This window comes from Urocitellus parryii, chromosome 2, assembly GCF_045843805.1.
Source record: "Urocitellus parryii isolate mUroPar1 chromosome 2, mUroPar1.hap1, whole genome shotgun sequence".
NCBI lineage: Eukaryota > Metazoa > Chordata > Mammalia > Rodentia > Sciuridae > Urocitellus > Urocitellus parryii.
This window is the reverse complement of record NC_135532.1, coordinates 43,309,261-43,333,286: the sequence shown is the minus strand read 5'-3', so window position 1 is coordinate 43,333,286 and position 24,026 is coordinate 43,309,261. Positions and strand designations below refer to the sequence as shown.

General features: G+C 38.8%; 1 long non-coding RNA gene and 1 pseudogene across 2 annotated transcripts in view; one reads left to right on the top strand and one right to left on the bottom strand.

Annotated features, from left to right (window-relative positions):
* LOC113175380 (uncharacterized) overlaps nucleotides 1-23,395 on the bottom strand; it is a 63,187-nt gene extending 39,792 nt beyond the window's left edge. The window contains exon 1 of the long non-coding RNA XR_003299957.2: nucleotides 23,222-23,395. This is a non-coding gene — a long non-coding RNA (uncharacterized LOC113175380). The remainder of the gene's footprint in view (nucleotides 1-23,221) is intronic.
* Nucleotides 1-24,026, top strand: part of LOC113175379 (purine nucleoside phosphorylase LACC1-like) — a 192,020-nt pseudogene that overhangs the window by 154,734 nt on the left and 13,260 nt on the right. The window lies entirely within an intron of this gene.

The window sequence follows — 24,026 nt, the reverse complement described above, 5'->3', positions numbered from 1 at the left end:
TGGATAATCCAAAGCCAAAAAGTTATTCTTAATTTTTCCATTTCCCTTACCCCACATCTTACTTCCCACCAAAATGTGAGAATTGGTTCCCTCACTTAAGTCCCCACATTTACTTCTGGCCAATCTTTGTAGTGTGGCCTAGTTTCTAATACATCTTCCTATTTTCATTCTTGTCCTTCTCTAAGCTCCATTTATCATGTCATGCTACCTCCCTGCTCAAGATTCTCCAGTGGTGTCCCATTGCAGTAATAATAAAATTCAAATTCACCAAAGTGGCTTGTAAGGCCTTATATGCTCTAGTACTTCTCTACTTTGCTATCTTGCCCATATACTATTCTCCTTTCTTGTAGCCTCCTTTCTGTTTATTAAATATGCCTAAATCCTTCTTAAGAGTATTTGTAACTGTTTATTTTTCCATCTACCTTATAATTCTCAAACCTTGGTTGAGAATATAGCTCAGTGGTAGAGCACTTGCCTGGCAATCATGAGACCCTGGGTTCAATCCCCAGCACGACATAAAAAAAAAAATTCTCTAACACTGCTGGTTCTTGTCACAATTCAGCCTTATTACTATTGCTTCAAACAGGCTTCCCTGACTCAAAATATAAATTAACCACCCTTTTCCCTCCCCCAGTTACTCTCTATACATTACCCTACTTTATTTTCTTTGGAACCCATCAGTATCTAAAATTATCTATTATTATTATTAATAATTTTATTTTTTTAAGAAAACTTCTTTATTTTTTGCCTCCCCTAACTATAAAGTAACTCTATGGCTGCAGAAATCTTTTCTGTCATTATCACCATGTTCCCAATGCTTAAGATAGTACTAGTACAAAGTAGGTACTCAGTAAGTATTTATTAAATGAGTGATGCACATGGTCAGGAAAGAGACAGGTGTTGTCAGTTACATTAGGATATCAACTCTATTAATACAGGGAGAGGAGATGAAAACTACTTTGGTCATAATCTCCTCTCTTTTCTGATCTAATGTAACAGGCTGTTAAACTTTATCACTAGCTTTAAGATCTTTTTCCTTCAATACATTTCCACTACTCTTTCCTCTTCCTCCTCCTCTTTAATCAGCCTCTTGTTTTTCATCCTTCTCCTCCTCCTCTTTTGTATTTCTCTTTTCCCTTTTCTCAGTATTCTTTGCTCCTTTGCTTTGGCTTTTGAGGCAAAAATAGAATTAAAGAAACTACATATGCTGAAGCTGCAATGTGATGAGTTTTAATATTTTTATGTTCATAAAGTCATCAGAACAATTAAAATAATAAACATATCCATTACCCCCAAACATTTTCTCCCTGTTTTTCTTTTCTTTTCCTTTCTACCTTCCTTCCTTCCTTCCTAGGAATTTTCCTTCCAAGGAATTTTCCTGGAATGAGGATATTCAAGTGTTTTTCTCCAATCTGATTTTTAAAAATTCTCTCAATGGGCTTCTAGAGAGCTTCAGGATGGGGACTGCTATCAGAAAGGCTGAGACTTGATTAAAGTCCTGGACTTTCAGCCTTATCTACACTGTCCCCACCTCTTGGGAGAGGAGAGAGGCTAGAAGTTGAGCTAATAATCAGTCAAGCTTACATGATGCAACCTCCATTAAAAAAAATTTTAATGATGAATTTTGGAGACCTTTCAGGTTGGTGAACACATCCAGGTTCTGGGAAGGTGGTGTGCTCCATATGGCAGCTCCATGCAAGTCCCTTCCCAGCACCTTGTCCTGTGAATCTTCTCTGTTTGGCTCTTCCTGAATTGTATCTTTTATAATAAACTAGTACTAGTAAGTAAAGTGCTTTCCTGAGTTTTGTGATTCACTCTAGCAAATTATTAAGCCTTGAGTATGAATGGAGGGTAGACATGAGAAACCCTCTTTGTGGTCTGGATCTGGTATTTTCCCCGAAGTCTCATTTCTTGAAGGTTTGGTCCTCAGTACAGCAAGGTTCAGAGGTGGGCTTTTGGAAAATGATTGATCATGAGGGCTCTGATGTCATCGGGGAAATAACCCACAGATAGCTTCATGGACTACTGGGAGGTGGCAGGAACTAAAGGAAAATGAGGCATTTGGAAGGATATAGATCACTGGGGCATGCCCTGGGGACTATCCATTCTAGGTGCCTACTTTTCTCTGTGCTTTCTGACTGCCTTGGGCTAAGTACCTTTCCTCTGCCACACTTTCTTCCATGACATTCCTGCCTTGGAGCCAGCTGACCATGGACTAAATCCTCTGAAACCATGAGCCAAAACAAAGCTTTCCTATTCTAAGTTATTTTTCTCAAGTATTTATGATAGTGATAAAAATTTGACTAAAATATCCCTGATTTATAGTCAGTTGGTCAGAAGTATGAGTGTATGAGTGGTCTGGGAATTGTAACTGACAATGGAAATGGGGAAGCCTTGTGGGGATGATTCCTTTAACTTGTGAGAGCTGATGCTAACTTCACATAATATCAGAATTTAATTGAACTCTTCAATATGCAGTTGGCGTTGGGAAAATCAGAAAATTGTTTGTTGGTGTTGGAAAATATCCAAATAGTATAAGACTTCCAACATTGTTCTTCAAAATTATTTTGGCTGCCTAGGTCCTCCTTTGTATTTCCATACAACTTGTAGAAATCAGCCTGTCAATTACACAAAGAGCCAGCAAACAACAACAACAATAACAAAATCTTCTGGGATTTTGACTAGTATTACCTTTAGTCTATAAGTAAAACTGGGAGAACTGACATCATAATCCTGTGGTTTCTGATTTACAATATAGTCTCTGTCTCCATTTATTCAAGTGTTGTTTAATTTTTCTCATCATTATTTTGCATTTTCAACATATAGATTTGATAAACCTTATGTCAAAATGATCCCTAAGTATTGCATAATGTTGGTACTATTGTAAGTGGTATTGCTCAAAAATTTTTAATTTCTAAAAATTATAGAATTTCTGAAAACTGTAAAATTCTATATATTTCTGCCAATATATAGAAATACAATGGTTTATTTTGTATATCAATCTTATATCCTATAACTAACTTTTTAGAACTAAGCTTTCTTACAGATTATTTGGGATTTTTTAAAAAATAATCATGCTACCTGTGAATAGAAACAGTTAATTCTTCCTTTCTCATCTGGATACCTTTTATTTCTTTTTCTTACATGATTATACTGGCTCCAACTCCCAGTAACTTCCTGAATAGAAACAAGAGTAGACATCCTTGCATTGGTCTTCATCTTAAGAGAGAAACATTCAGTCTTCCAACCTTAGGTATATGGTTGTCTTTAGTATTTTTTTTTAAGATGGAAGAAGTTCCCTTCTAATCCTAATTTGCTAAGACATTTTTGTCATGAATAGATTTTGGATTATAAGAAACACTTTTTATATATATTTTTAAAAATTCTCTCTATATAAGAGAAATTTATAATTTGTTTCCTGTTTAAAAATCAAAGGTTTCCCATCACTTTTAGTATAAAGTCTTATCATGGTATATATCTCCCACCTCTTCTCAAAATGTACCCTATACTATATTAAATTACTTAGATTTAATTTACTTTATTACCAAATTACTTAGAATTCTATGAATGTGCCAATGCTGTTTCAGTCTTCTGTGAATATTCTCAGATTCTGTTTATCTGGAATATCTTCTTCCTCATCCCAGATCCCTTAACCTTATATCTGCTGCAGATACCAAATAAATCAGTGAATTCCAACTGTTCTTTAAAAACTAAGATTAAAACATCAATTCTTTGACAATCACTCATTCTTCAGTGTTAAATATGTTGGGCTCCTACCTCTATTGTAGATACTACCACCCTGAGTGCAGTTATTTGTTTACTTTGTCTCCTTCCCAAATAAATTGTGAGCAATGCAAGGACAAGGACAATGTTCAGAAAAAAATGCTTAGCAAAATTCTCAATAGAAAGTGGACCCTAAAGAAATAAATATCTGCAAAACTCTTTGAAGACTGGTAAGTTGTCCAGAAAATCCAATACATTATTCTTGCATTATATCCTACTGTATAAATGTACTGCTTTTTATAAGGGTTCTAACATGCAAATACTTATAAGGAATCATGTTACATTAACAGAATTATCATCAACATATGTCTGCTAATTTACTGGCTAAAGCCAATGTCAAAATCAGGCCCTGTATGTCTGTGCACCAGGGCACCACCTATGATACCTTATAAATAGTTATGAGGTCATTCATTTATACCTTACAAAAACCTAGAGGAAAGTCCCATTATTATCTCCATTTTAAAAATAAGGAGATAGTGACACAAATTCAAATACAGAACTAAAAATAGCAAATCTGGCCTTTCAAATAAGACGGTTCAGCTCCAGAGCCTATTCTTTTAATTTATATATTAAATAACAAGATTTACAAATGATGATACTACTTTTACATTGATTTATTTCATCATATTCACAGAATATAGTTATAATTAGTTATGCTGCATGCAAAGAAGAAGAATGGCTTCCATGTTTCTGATACTGGACTTATGAATATATTCTGAAAGGCAAGGGATAGGAGGAGACTGCTTGAAATGTTCACTGACTACTAGTTTTTCACAAGCTATAACTTTTAAAACACTGGCTAACAATGTAACTTTTATTGAATTCAGTATTTTAGGAAAAACTATCCAATAAAGTGAATTGAAAATGATTCCATATGACATGTTAGGTTTCATACACTTATTCTATAGTTACAATGACATGAGTGAATCTTTATACTGTATTGGGAATATAAAATGTTCCATAAACCTGGAATACTCATACAGACTTTACTTAGAACAGAAAAACTGAGAGAATGAGTAGGAATTTAAAATTGATTCCCAATATGAAGTTCTCGTAAAACCTTCTGTCACTACTAATATTTTGAAGACATTTAAAAAATTATATGAAATAAGTTACTGTAAATGAAACAGAACTTTTTTATTTCTTTCTATTTCTGATGTTTGGGATTGTTGTTGTTTTGCAACTTCCTCTACAATTTCAGTTAGTGATGACGTATCTTCTTTACCCACAGCTAGATGAAAGAATACAGTATATGACAAAAACTAAATGAAGACATTTTAAGACACTTATGTTTCTTTACAGGAACATGAAAAATTAGGTGTTTTTTCTGATTTAAAAGAAAAGTAAATTTAGGATTGGTAATCCTCTTTGATTCTAGATAAAACCATAATCAAAGGAAATAATAGGAGGCAATTCAAAGTTGCTTACTGCAATGCCATAACTGTTCTTTTATGAAAAAATATAAATATTTTTATTGTCCTAATTTTTTTCATCTGGACCACCTGTACATATACTATAATTATAGTGCCACCACAACAACTCAATAGCAATTATAGTTGATGGATTTTCAACATAGGCCTGTATTTTCAGGTTGTTATAGCGTTTTTAAACTCTGAGTACGTTTCTTCCTGGTGAAATATAACTGCCTCCTTCTGCTTTAATTTATTATTCCTTCTAATACAATTATCCTTTTGTACTACTTTTTATTCGTGACCTTTTAATTATTTATTTCTTAAGATGGATTCACTACCTTCTTTAGGAACTTCTTCACTCTTCCTTTCCTTGTTGCCTGACATTCTCATTGTCTGTAATCTCCTATTTTCCACTGTCTGGCTCACCTTCTTTACTCCTACAAAAACATCTATATTGTTATAAATTGTCAAACATGTCACAGGAATGCAATGACATTTCACCACTGGTACCAGTAAATAAAAGACAATGATTAAGTGAGAGATTTTGGAAGAAAAGTTGAACCGTATTTGAATCTTGGTTCTCCTGCTTTTTAGTTGTTATGACCTTGAGTAAGTTTCTTCTTTGATGCACTGTGTCCTCATTTTTCCAAACACACACACACACACACACACACACACACACACACACACAAACACACAATTGGTGAGAATTAGTTCTAAGAATGCTTTAGCAATCTCTACCATGAATATAGAATGTGGGGAATATAGCACTCCTGTCCAGTATTATTTTGGTCAGGGTAAGACCTAAGCAGGTTGAAAATCATGTGCCAGTGTACTTGATTTAGGAGTAACTGATAAGATGAAGGAATACATATTTTTCTCCATTGAAAGATGAAGAGAAAGTTGTTCCAAAATAACAATGCTGAGTTGGCAGAAGTAAGGGCATTATGGGCTTTAGGAAAAAAGGTCTCAAATCTGCCTGTCCATTCCTACTCAGAGAAAATAGTTCAAGTTTTTATGATATGTAAATGGAATCCAATGTCAATAAGTACTTTTGAAATTGGAAGTTGCCATCTTCCATTAAACATAAGGGTTTTTCTATTCAGATGACTGATCCTTTTTAAAAAACTCTTAATTGATTTATATAGAATCTGTTCATCTTCCCAAATTGTACTCAAGTGATTACAAGCTTTGCAAGGAAAAGAAGAAAGAGAGAGAGAGAGAGAGAGAGAGAGAGAGAGAGAGAGAGAGAGAGAGAGAGAGAGAGAAGGAAGGAAGGAAGGAAGGAAGGAAGGAAGGAAGGAAGGAAGGAAGGAAGGAAGAAAGAAAGAAAAAGAAAGAAGGAAAGAAAAGAAAGGTCATAAAGTAAGGCACATGTTAGGAAACATTTTAAATCACTAAATATGTTTCCTAAAAATTATAGACAAAGTACTCCTGCATTAGTCACACATGTTTTAAAAGATTAAAACATGATATATAAATAAAAAGAGAGAAAATCAAAGTTAAGTTGCTTTCTACCTGAGGAGACTTAAGTCTATCCAGATATCCTACCATGCAAAAGAAAGCCTGAGAGCTTAACTAGCAGATTGTTATAATCACCCCTGAGAATTTATGATTCTTTCCTGTCTCTTCAGGTCACTTCCTTCAAATCTCACCTCAAATGTACCATTTTCCTGAAGCTTTCCCTGATGCCGAGTCCATTTACTCTGTTCATGTCATTATTCTAAGTCCTTTCCTCCTAGCACACAGAACTGTCCCAGATCATTCTAACAGATCCAAATCTATTTTTTCTCTCCAGCTCTTTAGTTTGCCTTTCATGCTCATAGACAACATCCTTATTCTGCCCACCTAACGTGAAATTACATGCCTTTATACTTTCAGACAGTTCTCTCCATAAGTATTTATACCGTGTTTGCTTTATGCTGGATATTGTTATAAGTGGTTTAGATAAAACAAAAACAACAATGACAACAAAAATTATAGTATATAGTGTTTATGTGGAGCCTGACATTATTCTAAGAACTTTACAAATACTAAATCATTTGACTCTATGAGGTAGATATTATTATTATAACTTTCATTTTCTAGAAAAGTAGAGTGAGGCACGAATGGATTAAGAAACTTAAAGGAAGCCAGATAGTTATTGAGATGCGATTTAGGGGGAGCATGGGAGGAATAGATGAACTCTAGATAGAGCTGAGGGATGGGAGGGAAAGGGAGGGGGCAGGGGATTACCAAGGATGATGGAATGTGATAGACATCATTATCCAAAGTACATGTATGAAGACACGAATTGGTGTCAACAAACTTTATATACAACTAGAGATATGAAAAATTGTGCTATATGAGTAATTGTAATGCATTCCACTGTCATTTATTTTTTTAAAAAAAATCAATAAAAATAAAAAAGAGAGAGAAGATGGGAGGAGAGGGGAGGGGAGGGGGATAGTAGGGGATAGGAAAGGTAGCAGAATACAACAGTCACTAATATGGCATTATGTAAAAACGTGGATGTGTAACCGATGTGATTCTGCAATTTGTATTTGGAGTAAAAATGGGAGTTCATAACCCACGTGAATCAAATGTATGAAAGATGATATGTCATGAGCTTTGTAATGTTTTGAACAACCAATTAAAAAATAAATAAATAAATAAATAAAAATAAAAGCATTCATCTAAATACGTTAAAAAAAAACAAAAAAAAAGAGATGTGATTTAAATTCAGATATTTGGGTTCCAAATTTTATGCTCTTAATCTAAACTACCAAGATTATATTTTAAGGGCAGAATTGTATCTTTAAGCCTCCAGAATCAAACTGAACAACTCTTTTGTAGTCACATTGTTAATCAATTTTTTTTTTCCAGTACTGGAGATTGAATTTGCAGCCTCTGTGCCTACTAAAAACATAACTCCACACTGAGCTACATCCCCATACATCCCCAGCCCACAACTCCCTTCTTTTCCCTTTCCTACCAACATCTTTTCTTCTTTGGGGAACTATTCCAGTAAAGCACATTGATGGAGCAGCTGCAGCTCCTGGAGACTTCCCCTGGCCTCAGTATCATAATCTGCATGACTGAAGAAGGAACCCTGTGAGTTCTGCAGGCTCCTCCTAAGTTCTTGCTAACTATGTTGCCTTCCTGGTGAGTCCCTTCTCTTTCCTCCAAATCAGTGTCATTTCCATAATCAAAGACACTGTGATCACCTTCCTGGAAAAATACTCTATTTCCCAAGGGCTCATTCCTGGTCATGAAGACCCATCCATATTCACTTGGTAAGTCCCTGAATTTGATGTTGTGTTACCTACTCCTCAACTATTTTATAATCCTTCCATTGTGGTCTCTGAAAGATCCTATCTTTCACAATGTCAGTGAACTTTCCCTTCACCCTTTGCCTCTAACTGAAATCCAAAACTATTGCTTCTTCATCCTCAAATCACTACTAAATCTAGAGGTAAGGTGTTGTTCCTGTTCCCTGTCAGCACTACCAAACTAGTGTCCTTCTCTTCTATTTAAAACCTCTGGTTCTTTGAGGTTCATGCCATCAGACTAAGCTTTACCTGTCCTTGTTGTTATTAATTGATCTTTAGTTCTCTCCTCCTCACTCCTAGATTATAACTTCTGTTTCTGCATCATTTTCCCCTTTACATTTCTCTGGAGTTTCCACATCCACACAGATGGTAAATCTAATACCCTGGCCTCTGAGTTCCTTGATGTCTTCTTTCATCCACTCTCCTCAGGCACCCCCAGGAATAATAGTACCTCATACACTATTTCAGTTGCAAACTGTATTTTAATTTTCTAGCTCATTCTATTCAGTATTTTGATTATAAGAGTTGTTCAATCACACCAAGACTTCCAATCCATTAAAACTTCTACCTTTACATGATCCTTCAGACCTTCATGTATTCTTACTTCCTTATCTGGCTTAGATTCCTTTGCATTCACCCCACTTCTCCTAGAGCTCTTTCCTTGACCTTCCTGGAAAAATACAATCACTTGCTTCACTTATGCTCAAGTAGCTGTATATGTTTCTTTTAAAAAACAAACTTCCCACATCTATTTCCCTTTTCAGGTTATACTCTACCCTCTTGTTTAACTGAGATAGTAGAAAATATCACAGGTTAGTAAATCATTCATCTACTAGTCTTTCTGAACCTGTACCCATATACTAGTCTATCCTTTTCTTATAATGAATAAAGTGTCCTTGCTCATAACTAAGGTCAATCCTCAGCTCTTGGACTTTCTCATTTTTTCAAAGACATTATTTCAATGTTCTCTCAACATAATTCCCCTCTTTATTTGGGCATATATGACTCTGATAAATCATCACCTACCAACACCAACATCCTTGTTTTGATTCTGTAACCCGTCAGCTACTCAACCATTTTTTGTTCCCATTTATAAGCAACAACACATGCTGTTCAATTCCTTTCCCTTCATTCTTCTTCAACCAATGAGAACAAACAGTTACCACTCTACTCTTAAGCTCTTATCTGACCTCCATGTTGTCACATTCAACGGATAAGTTCAGTCTCCTTTTTTTTAATTTGACCTAATGGCATCATTTGACACATTTGATCTGACCACCTTCTCTGAAAAACTACACTTGGTTTCTTTTGCTGATTCCTTCTCATCTTTCTCACTTGTTGGAATGTTCCAGGGCTCAGTTCTCATCTACTTTTCTCATACACATGTTACTCGTTATGCCATCCACTATTTAGTTCTACAGCTTGAAAATCCATTTATAGATTAACAACTCCCAAATTTATATCTGTAGCCTGAATGTCCTTCTTCAAGGACAGAGTCAGTCCAAATGGCCTACTTGACATCTCCACTTGAAATTTAAAAGGCATTTCAGGGGCTGGGGATGTGGCTCAAGCGGTAGTGCACTCGCTTGGCAGGCGTGCGGCCCGGGTTCGATCCTCAGCACCACATACAAACAAAGATGTTGTGTCCGCTAAAAACTAAAAAATAAATATTAAAAATTCTCTCTCTCTCTCTTTAAAAAAATAAAAATAAAAGGCATTTCAAAGTAATATGTTCCAAATTGAATTCTGGTTCCTTTTTCCACTCAATCATCACCACTAAAGCTGCTCTTTCATAGTTTTTTCCATCTCAGTAAGTTACAATTCATTTTTCTTGTTGTTCAAGCCAAACCTTCAGATTAATTAGCAGAGAGGTCTCTAGAAAGGTAGATACCCCAGGGCAATTCAACCAGACCTGCCCCAGAAAGTCATAAAGGAGAGCTCATTGTTGTCACTTCATAGGCCCTTTGGGAAATGTATGAAGACACCCCACAGGTAGGCTGCTCAAGGATATTGCCCCAGTTGTCTTATACTAGAGACAGTCTAGTGTCTTGACTCTTTTATTATCATGCATGCTACATGCAATTTTTTTATTAATTAGTTGTATCTTTAAATTCTATTGGAATGTAATCATTCCTTAACCACTCCCAAATAACTGTCTTAGCAGAGAAACCTTTCCTGATGACTCTCTTAAGAACATGACCCTATTCTTTCATCTTCTGGTTCCATGCTTTGCTTCATAGCATTTATTATCATTGACATCTGTTACCACTGACATCTTTTACATTTATATTTTTTCTGTATTCTTCAACTTATGTAAACTCCATGCGAGAAAAGACCCTTCACTGTCTGGCACAGAATAGGTGTCTAATTGTGGTCTATCTGTACTCCAACTTACCCTGTTCTGATAGAATATGGCTTCTATAACACTCTCTGTTCATGTCAACATCATAACAAATCTTCAAACTCTACTTTGGGTAGCATTTTAAGAAACATTTCTAAATTTTTCTGGGAATATGTGATCTCTCTCTTAATATGTTGTTTCTCTGCCTCATATGATGATAGATAACATTATAGGTTCTAGAGTAAGATAAAGCTAGTTTTGGTTCCAGGTTGTGCCACTTTATACCTTATTAGGTAAATTATTTCTAACCTGAGCCTCAGATTCCTTATTTATACATAGGAACAAGAGTATCTGCCTCATTAGTGTTACTGTAAGGACAATGCATGAAATTAAATAATGCCAATAAAGCCCTTAGCAAATTTCCACCACATGGTGAGTTTTCACCACATTTATTCTTATTAATTCCATTATTTTACACTATCTTTCCACTTTGACTGTAAACTGCAAAAAGGAAGATACAATGTGTTACTCATTTTTGTATTCCCTAGAATATTTGATGAAGTAACTTAAAGAATGAAGCAAATTAGATTTATACCATGAAAATAATTATGGCTACTTCTTGATCTCTTTCTCTAAAGTAACGTAAGCTGAAGAACTAGTGCATGACATTTATTTAAACCAACAAATCATGAAAGGATATCTGCTGTAAAATGAAAGGATATCTGCTGTAAAATTGGGTGTGTGAGCTTTTTTTGTATCTCTACAATAGAATGGAAATAAATGAAAACAATCTACTGCCATCTACTGATAATTCATTGGAATTGCATAAATCAATGGGAATTGAAATTCAGAACCAAGATTGAAGGACTTTTTTTTTTTTTTTTAAGAAATTTTCCCACAATATCTTTATTTCATTTTTTTCACAATATGTGTATTTTATTTATTTTTATCTGGTGCTGTGGATGAAACCTAGAGCCTCACATGTCCTAGGCAAGTGCTCTACAACTGAGGTACAGCCCCTGTCCAGAACTTTCAACCACGTTTTTAGGAGAAGTTAGAACATAGCCAGCCATCATCCAAAAAGAATAAATCAAATCATGAAATTTTTATTATATCCCTATTATACCCCAGTGTCTTAGAATCCACTGAAACTAGTAATTTTTCCATTTTCTGACCAGGCACTGAAATTAAAATTTCAGGATATTGAAAACAGAAACAGAAAAGGTTTGTTTTATTCCTTAACTCTCTAAGATAATTCAGGCAGTATCCATAGTTATCTATATTTCATCAAGCTTCATACCAAAGGTGGGGTTTCTCTGAATATATAGACATGTTTTGTTAGTGTCTACCAAAACATCTCATTTGGGAGTGGTAGACTAAAGGGTTGGTCTGAGAGTCAGCGGCCACCATCCGAGAAAGCTGAAGGATACACCGCCACTCTCCTTCAGAGTGCGACATCAAAACAGGTCGGTGTCATTCAGCTCACCCCCCAGACAGCGGGAATTCGCATAAAATCTCTCCTAGGCTTGCCGGGAGAGGGAGTATCAAGCTGTGCCTCCATACAGGCTAGGGGGAAACCAGAGACACCTGACCTCCAACCCCTCCTCCCAGTAGCAGCCAAAAAGAAACCTGGCTAGCCAGCGCTGGGGGAGGGGCAAGCAGAAAAAATCAAAGTGATAGAGTGCCAGGGATCCCAGCAGCCTGCAGCAGGGCCCGGAGAGCCAGGCCAACTGATTCGCGTGGCCTGCCCTGTGGCTACAGAAGGCGTGGCGCCTCAGTGAAGCCATTAATTGGCAAGCAGGGAGGTTAGGGAAGGCCATTAGGTGGAATCCCACCAGCCAAGCCCACACGGACCCTTGGGCCGAGCACGGGTTCTCAGAAGGGGAAGGAAGCGGTACAGTCCCATCCCCCACAGCGGACACTCCGCCGAGCCAGTCAGCGGCCACCATCCGGGAAAGCTGAAGGATACACCGCCACTCTCCTTCAGAGTGCGACATCAAAACAGGTCGGTGTCATTCAGCTCACCCCCCAGACAGCGGGAATTCGCATAAAATCTCTCCTAGGCTTGCCGGGAGAGGGAGTATCAAGCTGAGCCTCCATACAGGCTAGGGGGAAACCAGAGACACCTGACCTCCAACCCCTCCTCCCAGTAGCAGCCAAAAGGAAACCTGGCTAGCCAGCGCTGGGGGAGGGGCAAGCAGAAAAAATCAAAGTGATAGAGTGCCAGGGATCCCAGCAGCCTGCAGCAGGGCCCGGAGAGCCAGGCCAACTGATTCGCGTGGCCTGCCCTGTGGCTACAGAAGGCGTGGCGCCTCAGTGAAGCCATTAATTGGCAAGCAGGGAGGTTAGGGAAGGCCATTAGGTGGAATCCCACCAGCCAAGCCCACACGGACCCTTGGGCCGAGCACGGGTTCTCAGAAGGGGAAGGAAGCGGTACAGTCCCATCCCCCACAGCGGACACTCCGCCGAGCCAGTCAGCGGCCACCATCCGGGAAAGCTGAAGGATACACCGCCACTCTCCTTCAGAGTGCGACATCAAAACAGGTCGGTGTCATTCAGCTCACCCCCCAGACAGCGGGAATTCGCATAAAATCTCTCCTAGGCTTGCCGGGAGAGGGAGTATCAAGCTGAGCCTCCATACAGGCTAGGGGGAAACCAGAGACACCTGACCTCCAACCCCTCCTCCCAGTAGCAGCCAAAAGGAAACCTGGCTAGCCAGCGCTGGGGGAGGGGCAAGCAGAAAAAATCAAAGTGATAGAGTGCCAGGGATCCCAGCAGCCTGCAGCAGGGCCCGGAGAGCCAGGCCAACTGATTCGCGTGGCCTGCCCTGCGGCTACAGAAGGCGTGGCGCCTCAGTGAAGCCATTAATTGGCAAGCAGGGAGGTTAGGGAAGGCCATTAGGTGGAATCCCACCAGCCAAGCCCACACGGACCCTTGGGCCGAGCACGGGTTCTCAGAAGGGGAAGGAAGCGGTACAGTCCCATCCCCCACAGCGGACACTCCGCCGAGCCAGTCAGCGGCCACCATCCGGGAAAGCTGAAGGATACACCGCCACTCTCCTTCAGAGTGCGACATCAAAACAGGTCGGTGTCATTCAGCTCACCCCCCAGACAGCGGGAATTCGCATAAAATCTCTCCTAGGCTTGCCGGGAGAGGGAGTATCAAGCTGAGCCTCCATACAGGCTAGGGGGAAACCAGAGACACCTGACCTCCAACCCCTCCTCCCAGTAGCAGCCAAAAAGAAACCTGGCTAGCCAGCGCTGGGGGAGGGGCAAGCAGAAAAAATCAAAGTGATAGAGTGCCAGGGATCCCAGCAGCCTGCAGCAGGGCCCGGAGAGCCAGGCCAACTGATTCGCGTGGCCTGCCCTGCGGCTACAGAAGGCGTGGCGCCTCAGTGAAGCCATTAATTGGCAAGCAGGGAGGTTAGGGAAGGCCATTAGGTGGAATCCCACCAGCCAAGCCCACACGGACCCTTGGGCCGAGCTCGGGTTCTCAGAAGGGGAAGAAAGCGGCACAGTCCCATCCCCCACAGCGGACACTCCGCCGAGGCAGTCAGCGGCCACCATCCGGGAAAGCTGAAGGATACACCGCCACTCTCCTTCAGAGTGCAACATCAAAACAGCGGACACTCCATCCAGGCAGTCAGTGGCCACCATCCGGGAAAGCTGAAGAATACACCACCACTCTCCAACAGCTTGTAGCATCAAAACAGCCAGCAGCAGGACCCCGGAGATCCAGGCCAACTGATTCACGCGGCCTGCCCCGCAGCTACAGAAGGCGTGGCGCCTCAGAGAAGCCATTAATTAGCAAGCAGGGAGGTTAGGGACTGCCATTAGGTGGAATCCCACCAGCCAAGCCCACCGCCCACGCCCGGAAGAGGCCCAGTGATCTGCCAGCATTGTAGTCACGACACCCCAATTGGAATACGGACAGAGCAGAGCCGCCTTCCACTCCCGGAACAGGCCCAGAGAGCCGCCAGCGTGATAGACACGTCACCCCAATTGGAGTAGGGGCACAGCCGCCGCCCGCACCTGCGAGGGAGACTTTTCAAGTATACAAGAGCAACATAAATAAATAGGGGGTAAATTTCAAAACACAACAGTTGCACCAAGCAGAAAGAAACGCGGGCAGTATGAAAAGACAAGGAAAGAAAGGACCACAAGCAATGCAGGTCAACTCAACTTTAGAAGAGGTAATAGCTGCAACAGATGGAATATCAGATAAAGAGTTCAGGATATATATGCTTCAGATGATCTGGAGTCTCAAGGAAGACATGAGACAGCAAAATCAGACAATGAAAGATCACATTGACAAACAAATCCAGGAAGTCAAAGATCAATTTCACAGGGAGATAGAGGTAATAAAAAACAAACAAATTGAAATTCTAGAAATGCAGGAAACAATAAACCAACTTAAAAACTCAATTGAGAATACTACCAGCAGAGTAGATCACTTAGAAGAGAGAACATCAGACAATGAAGACAAAGTATTTCAACTGGAAAAGAACATAGACAGCTCAGCAAGTCTGCTAAGAAACCATGAGCAGAACATCCAAGAATTATGGGACAATATCAAAAGACCAAATTTAAGAGTCATTGGGATACAGGAAGGCACAGAGCTCCATTCCAAAGGAATAAACAGTCTATTCAGTGAAATAAAAAAAAATAAAAAAATAAAAAATAAAAAATAAAAAAATAAAAATAAAAAAATAAAAAATAAAAAAAACTTCCCAGAATTGAAGATTGAGACAGAATCCCAAATCCTAGAAGCCTACAGGACGCCGAATGTGCAAAATCATAAGAGATCCACACCTAGACACATTATAATGAAGATGTCCAACATACAGAATAAGGAGAGAATTTTAAAAGCTGCAAGAGAAAGAAAGCAGATTACATTTAGGGGTAAACCAATCAGGATAACAGCTGATCTCTCAACACAGACTCTGAAAGCTAGAAGATCCTGGAATAACATATTTCAAACACTGAAAGACAATGGGCTCCAACCAAGAATCGTGTATCCGGCGAAATTAAGCTTCAGGTTAGAAGATGAAATTAAAACCTTCCACAATAAACAAAAGTTAAAAGAATTTGCAGCTAGAAAACCATCTCTTCAAAAAATCCTTGGCAAAACATTACAGGAAGAGGAAATGGAAAACAACATTGAAAACCAACAATGGGAGGTAGGACAGTAAAGGGGGGAAAGTAGTCATAGAGGATAACAAATCAGGTTTAGTAACATCAATAAACAAATATGGATAGAAGAACAAACCATATCTCAATAATAACCCTAAATGTTAATGGCTTAAACTCACCAATTAAGAGACACAGGCTAGTAGAATGGATCAAAAAACAAGACCCAACAATATGCTGTCTACAGGAGACGCATTTGATAGGAAAAGATGTACATAGACTGAAGGTGAAAGGTTGGGAAAAATCATATCACTCATATGGACCACGGAAACAAGCAGGAGTGTCCATACTCATATCTAATAAAATAGATTTCAAGCCAAAGCTAATCAAAAGGGATATAGAAGGACACTTCATACTGCTCAAGGGAACCATACACCAACAAGACATAACAATCATAAATATATATGCCCCAAATAATGGTGCAGCTGTATTCATCAAGCAAACTCTTCTCAAGTTCAAGAGTCTAATAGACCAACATACAATAATCATGGGAGACTTCAACACACCTCTCTCACCACTGGACAGATCTTCCAAACAAAAGTTAAATAAGGAAACTATAGAACTCAATAACACAATTAACAACCTAGACTTAATTGACATATATAGACTATACCACCCAACATCAAGTAGCTACACTTTTTTCTCAGCAGCACATGGAACCTTCTCAAAAATAGACCATATACTATGTCACAGGGCAACTCTTAGACAATACAAAGGGGTAGAGATAATACCATGCATCTTATCTGATCATAATGGAATGAAACTGAAAATCAATGATAAAAGAAGAAAGGAAAAAGCAAGCATCACCTGGAGAATGAACAATAGGTTGCTGAGTGATCAATGGGTTTTAGAAGACATCAAGGAGGAAATTAAAAAATTCCTAGAGTTAAATGAAAACACAGACACAACATATCGGAATCTATGGGACACATTGAAAGCAGTTCTAAGAGGAAAATTCATTGCTTGGAGTTCATTCCTCAAAAAAAGAAAAAACCAACAAATAAATGATCTCATACTTCATCTCAAAATCCTAGAAAAAGAAGAGCAAAACAACAGCAAAAGAAGTAGAAGGCAAGAAATAATTAAAATCAGAGCTGAAATTAATGAAATTGAAACAAAAGAAACAATTGAAAAAATTGACAAAACTAAAAGCTGGTTCTTTGAAAAAATAAATAAAATTGACAGACCCTTAGCCATGCTAACGAAGAGAAGAAGAGAGAGAACCCAAATTACTAGCATACGGGATGAAAAAGGCAATATCACAACAGACACTTCAGAAATACAGAAGATAATCAGAAATTACTTTGAATCCTTATACTCCAATAAAATAGAAGATAGTGAAGGCATAGATAAATTCCTTGAGTCCTATGATCTGCCCAGATTGAGCCAGGAGGATATAGACAACCTAAACAGACCAATAACAATAGAGGAAATAGAAGAAACCATCAAAAGACTACCAACTAAGAAAAGCCCAGGACCGGATGGGTATACAGCAGAGTTTTACAAAACCTTTAAAGAGGAACTAACACCAATACTTTTCAAGCTATTTCAGGAAATAGAAAAAGAGGGAGAACTTCCAAATTCATTCTACGACGCCAACATCACCCTGATTCCGAAACCAGACAAAGACACATCAAAGAAGGAAAACTACAGACCAATATCTCTAATGAACCTTGACGCAAAAATCCTCAATAAAATTCTGGCGAATCGGATTCAAATACATATCAAAAAAATTATACATCATGATCAAGTAGGATTCATCCCTGGGATGCAAGGCTGGTTTAATATACGGAAATCAATAAATGTTATTCACCACATCAATAGACTTAAAAATAAGAACCATATGATCATCTCAATAGATGCAGAAAAAGCATTCGACAAAGTACAGCATCCCTTTATGTTCAAAACGCTAGAAAAATTAGGGATAACAGGATCATACCTCAACATTGTAAAAGCAATCTATGATAAGCCACAGGCCAGCATCATTCTGAATGGAGAAAAATTGAAGGCATTCCCTCTAAGATCTGGTACAAGACAGGGATGCCCTCTCTCACCACTTCTGTTCAACATAGTCCTCGAAACACTGGCCAGAGCAATTAGACAGTCAAAAGAAATTAAAGGCATAAAAATAGGAAAAGAAGAACTTAAATTATCACTATTTGCAGATGATATGATTCTATACCTAGCAGACCCAAAAGAGTCTACAAAGAAGCTATTAGAGCTAATAAATGAATTCAGCAAAGTGGCAGGATATAAGATCAACACGCATAAATCAAAGGCGTTCCTGTATATGAGCGACAAATCCTCTGAAACGGAAATGAGGACAACTACTCCATTCACAATATCCCCCCAAAAAATAAAATACTTGGGAATCAACCTAACAAAAGAGGTGAAAGATTTATACAATGAAAATTACAGAACCCTAAAGAAAGACATAGAAGAAGACCTTAGAAGATGGAAAAACATACCCTGCTCATGGATAGGCAGAACTAACATCATCAAAATGGCGATATTACCAAAAGTTCTCTATAAGTTCAATGCAATGCCAATCAAAATCCCAACAGCATATCTTGTAGAAATAGATAAAAGAATCATGAAATTCATATGGAATAATAAAAGACCCAGAATAGCAAAAACAATACTAAGCAGGAAGTGTGAATCAGGCGGTATAGCGATACCAGACTTCAAGCTATACTACAGAGCAATAGTAACAAAAACAGCATGGTACTGGTACCAAAACAGGCGGGTGGACCAATGGTACAGAATAGAGGACACAGTAACTAATCCACAAAACTACAACTATCTTATTTTTGATAAAGGGGCTAAAAGCATGCAATGGAGGAAGGATAGCATCTTCAACAAATGGTGCTGGGAAAACTGGAAATCCATTTGCACCAAAATGAATCTGAATCCCTATCTCTCGCCGTGCACAAAAGTTAACTCAAAATGGATCAAGGAGCTTGATATTAAATCAGAGACACGGCATCTGATAGAAGAAAAAGTTGGTTATGATCTACACGCTGTGGGATCGGGCTCCAAATTCCTCAATAGGACACCCATAGCGCTAGAGTTAACAAATAGAATCAACAAATGGGACTTACTCAAACTAAAAAGTTTTTTCTCAGCAAAAGAAACAATAAGAGAGATAAATAGGGAGCCTACATCCTGGGAACAAATCTTTACTCCACACACTTCAGATAGAGCCCTAATAACCAGAATATACAAAGAACTCAAAAAATTAGACAATAAGATAACAAATAACCCAATCAATAAATGGGCCAAGGACCTGAACAGACACTTCTCAGAGGAGGACATACAATCAATCAACAAGTACATGAAAAAATGCTCACCATCGCTAGCAGTCAGAGAAATGCAAATCAAAACTACCCTAAGATACCATCTCACTCCAGTAAGACTGGCAGCCATTCGGAAGTCAAACAACAATAAGTGCTGGAGAGGATGCGGGGAAAAGGGCACTCTTGTTCATTGCTGGTGGGACTGCAAATTGGTGCAGCCAATTTGGAAAGCAGTATGGAGATTTCTCGGAAAGCTGGGAATGGAACCACCATTTGACCCAGCTATTCCCCTTCTCGGTCTATTCCCTAAAGCCCTAACAAGAGCATGCTACAGGGACACTGCTACATCGATGTTCATAGCAGCTCAATTCACGATAGCAAGACTGTGGAACCAGCCTAGATGCCCTTCAATAGATGAATGGATAAAAAAAATGTGGCATTTATACACTATGGAGTATTACTCTGCATTAAAAAATGACAAAATTATAGAATTTGGAGGGAAATGGATGGCATTAGAGCAGATTATGCTAAGTGAAGCTAGTCAATCTTTAAAAAACAAATACCAAATGACTCCTTTGATATAAGGGGTGTAAACAAGGACAGGGTAGGGACGAAGAGCTTGAGAAGAATATGTACAGTAAACAGGGATGAGAGATGGGAGGGAAAGGGAGTGAGAAGGGAAATTGCATGGAAATGGAAGGCGATCCTCAGGGTTATACAAAATGTCATATAAGAGGTAAGGAGGGGTAAGTCAAGAGAATACAAATGGAAGACATGATTTACAGTAGAAGGGGTAGAGAGAGAAAAGGGGAGGGGAGGGGAGGGGAGGGGGGATAGTAGACAATAGGACAGACAGCAGAATACATCAGACACTAGAAAGGCAATATGTCAATCAATGGAAGGGTAACTGATGTGATACAGCAATTTGTATACGGGGTAAAAGCGGGAGTTCATAATCCACTTGAATCAAACCGTGTAATATGATGTATTAAGAACTATGTAATGTTATGAACGACCAATAAAAAAAAAAAAAAAAAGGGTTGGTCTGAAACTCCAAATGAAGCTTTAAAGAATGCCCAGGCAACTATTGCAAAATGTCCCTGCCTTTGTGATAGAAATCATAAGTCTTTGGTGAAATCTAGTCATAAACTAACCTGCCTATTTAGGACACTAAAGGATAAGGTTTTTGCTTCTTTTTGTTTTATTCCTCTAAACAAGCAAACATCATTTCTAAACCAAGAAGAGTTTTTGGTGGGTTGAATGGTGGCTCCCAAGATACTCCATCCATGTCCTAATGCTCAAAACCCATGAATGTGACTCTATGTAGGGAAAAAAAGAAGAAGGGATCTTTGCAGATGTGATTTGGTTAAAGAATTTTGTGTGGGTGCTAAATTCAATGGCAGGTGTAAGAATAAATATGCAACCATACAATGGCCAGACCATTAAAATAAAAATCAGAAACAATCTGTAGCAACCTGTCCAGGAAACCGACTCACTACCTACAGTAAGCAGTCCAGGAAGCCAATTTGTTATTTATAAATCAGACATGTAGGAAGTCAGAACACTATCTCTAGTAACAACCTAGGAAACCAAATATAACAAGTGCCCCCAAATAGTCACTCCCTGATTAATGATGATATTTTCCCTAAATCTTATCTCTGCTTCCAACTTGGGGCCAACCAGAGAACACCAAATATACACCCCTGATCAATCACATTGGATGCCTCACTCTAACCAGCCTGCCTGTAGCTTCCCTATGTCTATACCTCCAATCAAGTTATACTCACTCCACTTCCTGCCTCTGACTCAGCTAAAATGCAGATGGTAGCACTTCCTTGTAACCTCTGAACAAATAGCCTTTGCTTGTTCTCATTTGATTGCTCTTCCATTTATTTTCAAGCTCTCTTTATAAGAGAAAGGTAGGCAGAGAGAGTTGAGACTCAGACACACAGAAAGACCAAGTGAAGATGGAGGCACAGATACCCAAGTCACATAGTCACCAGGCTAGGTGTGTCTGGAGCCACCAAAAACTGGAAGAGGCAAGGAAAGCTTCAAAAGGTACAAAGTCCTGTCAACACCTCTGTTTTATAACCTGGCCTCCATAACTGTGAGGGAACAAATTCTTGTCATTTTAAACCGGCTAGTTTGTGGTAGTTTAGTATGGCAACCCCAGGAAACTAGTTCAAGCTTTTAAGAAGGAAAAAATTTATCTGTTACATTACCTTTTCATTAAAGATCCATAAACTGTAGTGAAAATGCCTTAAAAACAATGATAACAATTTTTTTAAATTCCACTTGTTTTCATAAAATTTACATGTTAGGGTAAGACTGTCTGGGGATTTCCCCAGCAGTTCCCCTGAAAAGAAAGGCCCAATCTCTGTCTTCAGAATAAATGTTCTAAATCTCTATGAGGAAGAACACATATAGTCAAATAATTAAAATGGATAGGCACAGTAGATGCTCTCCTAGCCTATCTACATTTGACCTCTAAGCAATTAACCCTATTTCTTTTGTAAATCTTAAGTGGCTAATTCCCATATCATGCTAAATGCTCATGGCTAGCAAAGTTACCTCCAATGAGGCTGCCCCTTTCTGCACTACCAGGTGTAGGGTCCTATAAGTTACTTGTGTTTGTTCCCAATCTATTTATGCCACTTGTATTTGATACTGTGCTTTTATAACATATACATAAATAAAATAGCATGGAAATAAAGTTTGTCATTTCTTTAAAAACTATGTTTAATATTTTGGAAAGATCCAATAAAGCTGTGTGAGATAACTATAAAGAGTATAAAGATTAAAATTGCACTCAGATTGCTTCTCAAGTGCCTTTATTCTCCTCTTAAAGGAACAAAATCTTGGGAAATCTTACTAGTGGGTTAGCTATATGATTTATGCAAGAGATAAAATACAGAACTCCAATCAGTAGACCATGTGCAAAGAAAAGGCCCTGGGATTTCTGAATAGATTGGCAAATGAGCAGACAGCTGTTTTAGGTAAAAAAATAAAAGTTTATAATGTTACACTCTTTCATGATTTTCTGGTTAAACTGCTCTTTTTCTATTTTAAAAAAGCTTTGCTTAGATATAATTTACAATACATAAAGTTCATGCTTATACAGTATACAATTCAATGTTTAACCAACTTTTTCAATTTTTTGTTTGGGAAGAGGTCTGGACTGCCTCAAATACAGGGTTTCTGGTATGTGAACAAAATGCCAAAGAAACTATCTGCATCCAGGATGGGAATTCAAGGAAGGCTATGTTTGAGCTTGAAGATTGAATAAAGAACAGTTATCTAAACAGGCATACAAAAAGAAGGATGTCCTAAGTAGAAAAAACAGCAAGTGTAAAGATGAAGTCATGTGGCCTATCCAAAGAACAGCCTTTATTTGAATGGCTTGGGAAGAAGGCCATTATTTTTTCAAAATGAATTATGCATCTAAATCATCTGTAAAGAATAAAACAAGAAAGAAAAACAAAACATGCCAGGACTGATTCTAGGAGATTTTGATTCAATGTTTATCTGGGGTGGGGTTCCCTGCATTATTATTATTTTTTTAACTTCCACTTTAATTCTGTTTTTTGGCCAGGACTGAAAACCCCTGAGGTAGGATGAGTAAGAATGGAATGACACATGAAGTTATTACCAGAAGGTGAAAGGAAATGATTGTAAACACAAAATAACACTGTTCCCTAACAACTTCACTATTTTGAAATATTTTCTTTGTTTTTTAGTGCCACTACTGATGCATGAAAGAATTTGAATTCTCAACACTGTCTATATAAATATAGTAAACTTGCTTTAACAACTACAAGACCTATATTTTGCTTGAGGTAAAAGTTAACATAAAACAACAGTGTACCTCCTGGTTAGGTGTACCACTTACCACTCAAGGTTCTTAACAGATGTCCAGGGAAAATACCAATTTGACAAGAACAGTTGCCAGGGATAAGGAGAATGGGCTCTGTTCTGGGCTGATGCTCCTAGTCTCTGGTCAAGAAGAAACAGGTGCCCACCTCCAAGAGATTCTCTGTCATTCATGCAAAGCTTCTTCAGCACTTATCACCTGAACAATAATAGGGGGACCTCTTCTTCCATCTTAGCCAGGTCTACAGAGACTCTTATTCTGAGGAGGCTGGATTTTTTTTCCCCTTTACTATCATATCACATGCCTTCCATACCTTAGCTGCTCAATATTTGTTAAATCATATTCTTGGAGGAAAGGTAAGGGACGCTGAATTGTACCTTTAACACTATTCTACGAATCGGTGCCTTCTGCCAATTAGAGGCACCTATTTTTAAAGAAGGGCAAAAAAGGGGTAGGGGCATAAGCGACCCTTGTGTTGTGAATAAAAGTGAGGGAGCTGTCATGAGGACTGGCTTGTTCTCAAGAAAGGCAGAATCACCAAAAGGCAAACAAAAACTACACTAACCAACCGCCCCCTAGAGGCCCATTCCTTGAACCTGGAGGGGACAAGTCGCTAAGATACCTGACAGGATCAGGCCTGGGCTCCTTAAACCAAGTGTCCCCGCCCCACTGCTGGCTCAGCGGGTCGTCGGGAAGCGCCAGCTGTGGGGACCTCCAGTCAGCTCAGGGGGCTCGCCCGCAGCCCGGACTCCTGCCCTCCACACGCTAGGGGCCCCACGGCCGCCATTCCCGCCGCCCGGCCCTCACAGGACCCGCCGTTCGC